Source organism: Acomys russatus, chromosome 15 (assembly GCF_903995435.1).
Source record: "Acomys russatus chromosome 15, mAcoRus1.1, whole genome shotgun sequence".
Taxonomy (NCBI): Eukaryota; Metazoa; Chordata; class Mammalia; order Rodentia; family Muridae; genus Acomys; species Acomys russatus.
The window spans coordinates 8,984,360-8,990,427 of record NC_067151.1 but is presented as its reverse complement, the minus strand read 5'-3'; positions in this window follow the sequence as shown (position 1 = coordinate 8,990,427).

Here is a 6,068-nt window from a genome sequence, read left to right as displayed (position 1 = left end):
AGCTAATAATATAATATCTGATAGGTTAATAATTCACAATTGAAGTATCTGCTACAAGCAGGATTTTTTTTGTTTTGTTTTGTTTTGTTTTGTTTTGTTTTTCGAGACAGGCTCTCTCTGTGTAGCCTTGGCCATCCTGGACTCAATTTGTAGACCAGCTGGCCTCAAACTCACAGCGATCCGCCTGCCTCTGCCTCCCGAGTGCTGGGATTAAAGGTGTGCGCCCGGCTCTACAAGCAGGAATTTTAAATGACAAATGAATTCCATGATTTTGGAAGGGCAGCCTCTGCACTTTTCTTTGTTTTTGTTTTTTGCACATAAAGTCTGATATTTTTACCAGCAAATTTCACATTAGTTGATGCTTGGCTTGAAATTTACTAGGGAAAATTTGCAGTGAGCATTGTAATTTAAAAAAAAAATTTTTTTTTAGCATTGTATTTTTTTCTTTTTGTTTTCTTTTGCCTCAATTTGCAGGGATCCTCTTGCAAGCTCTGCCTCCCATGTACTAGGTTGACAGGTGTGAATCTGACCACAGCTGGCCTCTGCCTCCCATGTGCTAGGTTGACAGGGGTGAGCCCGACCACAGCTGGCCCTGTGTGGGTTTTTAAGGGAAGTGCCTGAAAGCTTCACTGGCATCCTCATCTCAGTTTCCTGTTCCCAGTGCTGTCTCATAGCTCTGTGTGCAGTTACCTGAGATCTGTGCTTAGGAGTAACCTAGAGTTAAGGCTATCACTGTACCAGTGGTGTGGGGCATCACAGCCCTGCGTTATCACGCATGGTCATACTTACTTTCTAAAAGCAACGTTTCCACTTTCCAAAGGGGAGTTTGTTTTCTAAATATTGTGACCTGAATGTGGATTTGCTCTACTCTTTAGCTCCATAATTTGATGTGTTGCCTTCTGTAACCTCCTTGAGGAGAAGCAGATGCTAATGGCACAGGGACCATATATGTCATTCTTTTTTGTTGTTGTGTTTGGTTTTTGTTTTTTTGTTTTTGTTTTTTTTTTTTTTTGTTTTTTTGAGACAGGCTCTCTCTGTGTAGCCTTGGCTATCCTGGACTCACTTTGTAGACCAGGCTGGCCTTGAACTCACAGTGATGCGCCTGCCTCTGTCACCCAAGTGCTGGGATTAAAGGCGTGCGCCACCACTGCTTGGTCCTATATATGTCATTCTATTTAGGTCTGGAGAAAGGAAAGCCACAGGCTTCTAACGTAGCTGTAGCTGAGTTGTCACTAGTTGTATCACAGCTTGGCAGTGGGGATGCAGAGTCGAGGACTTAGAGCATTTACGTTTTGGACTTACTCGAAACTAAGCTGCTTAGATAATACTTAGTAAATGTAAATTCTTCTCGTCTTTTGATGAAATTTGCCTCATGACATTAGTTAGCATCGTCTTCACTTTTCAGAAGATGAAAGGATGTGCCATAGTTTTATGTCTGAATGTCCTTAAAAATAATTTTTAATCAACTGTAAATATATCTACTGCTGATGAAAGTAACTTTAATTTACACTGCACCCTGTAACTTGAAAAACAAGACTGAAATTCTGTAATACTCCCAAAGTGACCTCTGCTAAAATATCCATATGAAACTTATTTTATGCATGTTCACTTTGCGTGCTGGTTGCTATCTTAAAGTTTGTTTTGGTGTCGGGGCCTCCCGTGTTGTGCCAAGTCACTAGGCAAGCGGGTTTTCCCTCAGACTCCGTGTGCTGTTCAGGAAAACGTGAGACCGTTTACTCTGAAAAGCTGTGTTGAGGAGTGACTGTGGAGTTCACTAGACTGTGAGAAAGACGGTGTTAGCTTTTACACTGAGGGGTGAGTGTGATGCTTGGTGTGGGTGGCTTCTCCCTGTGATTCAATGGCTGTGAGGAATTTGCACCAAGTGTGTAAAGGCGTTGAGTGTGACAAGGTCCTGCAGCTGCCAAGGAAACTCTTAAGCCACCTGCCTAGCACAGCCAAGGCCTTGAACACCGGGAGCTTTGGCCAACATGAAGTTTGGCTTGGCTTTACCATTTTTGAAGTATATTCTTTTGCTTGAATTTCTTGTTTTTGAGGATAAGGATGTTTTATGCTTCTTGAGCTAATTTTATAACATATTTAATATATAACCTGTTTATATGTAAGATCTTTTGTACAGGGGTGGGAAGGAGTAATGAAAAAAAAAAACAAACTCATTTGTACATAGTGAATTGTAAAGCAGACTGAAGTAGGTGAAACAGTGAGTACCACACTGTTCACAGGCTCCCCGAGTCCTTTCAGAGTCACGTCAGAGCAACCAGTGTATCTATGTGTATCTATGGCTTCTTTGTAGAAAAGCTGAACAGAAAGGAAGCACAAATACTGAGAAGTGAGCCGAGGCATTTCCCTCGCCGCAGCTGCAAAGCTGGCCCTGGCGGGTTCTTCCCCGGGTCTGGAAGATCTGCTCAACATGTTACCCTGTGAGCGAGTAGGGAAGCCTCGGTTTATCTGTCCGCTATGCATTTATCTGTAGGGCAGGACATTACCAGCTGATGACAAAGCGCGGCCATGCTGTACATCTGTCTGCTTGCTAATGGTCTCACCGAAGCAATCAGCAATATGTGATATGAACTGCTGCATTATATATTATACTTGTGGGACTGAGAAATTTAAACAGAGCTTAATTTTTTTTTTCTAGTGTAAAATACCTAAGCATTTCCACTATTGGAAGAAAAACATATATGGGTATTTTGTATTGTATCTTGTTTAAAAGGACAGTCTTTTTTAATCTTCCCACTTAAATGGCTTTTAAAATACATATTACAATTTGAAGCTTGTTTAGAAATAGAATTAAATGTCTTATGTAGTGCTACTGTTTTGGAATTAGAAAGTGATCAAATGTAAAACATTTTAAAATTAAGCCCAGCAAACAAAATAGTGTTTAAAGTTAGTTTAGTATAAAAGAAATTTATAAGACTTTTTTTTCAATATATAGATACCTCACTTGAAAATAAAAGAAAGCACAGCACATTTAAAGTAATTCTCATGAAAACACCCCATTAAAATAATTGCTAAGTCTAGGACATTTTTTGAGTTGTTAGAGTTTGTGGTAAATGTAGTCACCGGTAGCTTTCCCGCCGGAAGTACTTCCCTCTCCATCACTTTAAGGCAGTATAATAGTCTTCAGCCAGTCCTCAGTTTCCAACCTGTGAAGGCAGTAAGTGAACAGCCCCTTCTGCAACTACTGACACACGCTGACCATATTGAGCATAATTCAATTGATAATTTTGCCAATGTGTGTAGGGTTATGATTAAAATTGCTGTGGTTGGTTGCATTACATGACACACAAAACTGTCCTCTACCTCACGTGAAATAAATATTTTATATGGTTTTACTAAAAAAGAAAAAAAAGACTCATCTATCTGGTTACTTAGTTTACAAATTTTGGATTATATTTATTGAAACATGACATACTGTGCTCTTAGCTTATACCTCAATTGTATTTTGTGCTGTTTTCCATCATTTTCATGCCTTGTACATAACTTGTATAGATTGTGGATGATATTCCCAATAAAAACTTTTAAAGCCAATGAAATTTGGTTCAAATCATCTTGGTGTCAACTGTTACCTTTCTTGTCCCCCTAAGGTAGAAGTTTCCCTTCCATTTTAAAGAGGTTTATCTGTTTGTGTGTGAGTGCCTGCGTGTGTGTATGTTTGCTGTGGGGATGGCTGGTGCCCATGGTGGCCAGAGGAGATCGGTGTGAGGTGCCGTGTGGGAGCTGGGAACTGAACTGGGGTCCTCTGCAAGAGCACCGAACTGCTCAACTATCCCTCAGCCCCCGTTTTCCTCTTTCTGAACCTACTTACACACAGATGAAATTATAAACTTTCGTATAATGTTTCAGGTGTAGAAAATGCCAGCATTTTGTGATTGGTTCTCAGGCTGCTTGGACTCTTCCTTTAAAACACACACACACACACACACACACACACACACACACACACACACACACACACCAGTTCCTGTCCTAAGTTATTGCTTATTACAACCTATTTAGTACCTTACGGCAAACTGCCAGTATTTCAGGCTCAAATACAGGAGCAGGCCGACTGGGTGTGTGGCTTCAGATCCAGCAGGGTGATGTCCTCTGAGCGTGACTGGGTTGGTGCTGTTGATGGCACGGCTGTGTGGAACCTGCCTTACCCAAATAAGTGACCCAGAAGAAAGCAGCACTACTGTTTTCCTTTTTTGTTATTTGTTTTTGAGATGATTTCTTTATGTAGCCCTGGCTGGGCTGGAAAAGTTTTCGTTTTACCAGTGTTACCCATGCACATACGAGATGTGGTTTCATCCCAGTTTGACCTGCATTTCTGTAGTGACTAAGGATGCTGAGACCACTTTCATGGGCTGGCTAGCTGTCTTTATGTTTTTTGGAGACATCTTGAAACTGGTTGTCTGCTTCTAAAATTGGCTTCTGTCGTGCTTTGTTGAGTATTAGCCCTTTATCTTAGTCTAGGTTTTTTTGTTTGCTTTTACTGTGCTGTCCTCTTTTATTTTTATTTTTATTTTTATTTTTTGGTTTTTTGAGACAAGGTTTTTCTTTGTAGCCTTAGCTATCCAGGACTCACTTTGTAGACCAGGCTGGCCTCGAACTCACAGTGATCCACCTGCCTCTGCCTCCCGAGTACTGGGATTATAGGCGTGTGCCACCACACCCGGCCTGTGCTGGCCTCTTATATGCTGAGCATCCATTAGTCTTTATTCTTTGTCAGATTATGACTCGTCTCTATTTCTACCATTCTGATCAGTCTCTTTCTCAGTCTTACTTTGCTTGTAGCCATGACAAAATGGCAGACAACAGGAACTTAGGGAGAAAGGGCTTATTTTGGCTCCCAGGTTGGGGGGTGGGGTGGGGTACAGTCAGTCAGGCGTGGCAGCAGGAGCTTGAGGCTGCGCTCACACTGCATTGGCCATCAGGAAGTACTGTTTTTTATTCCTTCTGAGGCCTCAGCCCTTGGGCTGGTGCTGCCTGTAGTCAGCATCCTCAAACCCCTTGTCTCCAGGGTCACCCTACATCTCAGGCTCACCCAAAGAATCATCACACCTCTGAGGAGTGAGTTTTGAAATTAATAGCCCAGTTTATTTTGTCTTTTGTTACCTGTGAACTTTTGACGCCATAATAATTGTTGCTAAATTCAGTGTCACTAACCTAGGTCTTTGATCAGTTTTCACTTTTGTATCTGATGCAGTACAGCCGCCTCCTCTTACTCTCCCCGCCCCCTTCTTTTTAAAAAGTAGGTATCCAGTTTTCCTAGCCCTCTTATTGATAAGAACAAGTCATAAAGCCCAATCTCCTCCTCTCCCCCCCCCCCCCCCCCCCCCCCCCCCCGCCCCATCAAGTGGTCTTGGTAACCTTATTGGAAAATTCACTTAACTGTATCACTTAAAACATATTTCTGAGCTGGGCGTGGTGGCGCACGCCTTTAATCCCAGCACTTGGGAGGCAGAGGCAGGCGGATGGCTTTGAGTTCAAGGCCAGCCTGGTCTACAAAGCGAGTCCAGGACAGCCAAGGCTACACAGAGAAACCCTGTCTCAAAAACAAAAACAAACAAACAAACAAAAAACAAAACATTTCTGAGCTCTTTTGTACCTGTCCTTACTCAAAAAAAAAACAAAAAAAAAAAAAAAAAAAAAAAAAACCTGTTTTGACATGGAACTTTGAAGTAAGTTTTAAAATGAGGACTTGCAAATCTTCTAAATTTCTTTTCTTTTCTTTCTTTCTTTCTTTATTTTTATTTATTTTTAATATATTTATTTATTATTATGCATACAGTGCTGAAAAGGGCATCAGATCACATTATAGATGGTTGTAAGCCACCATGTGGTTGCTGGGAATTGAACTCATAACCTCTGGAAGAGCAGTCAGTGCTCTTAACCACTGAGCCATCTCTCCAGCTCCTCTTCTCTTTTAAAACAGAGTCTCACTGTGCTGTGGCCTGGCTGGCCTGGAACTCCGAAATCTGCCCATCCCTGCCTCTCCAGTGCTGGGGTCATATGTGCCACCATCTCTGGCCCCAGATTTTTAAAAATTCATACTGCCTTAATAA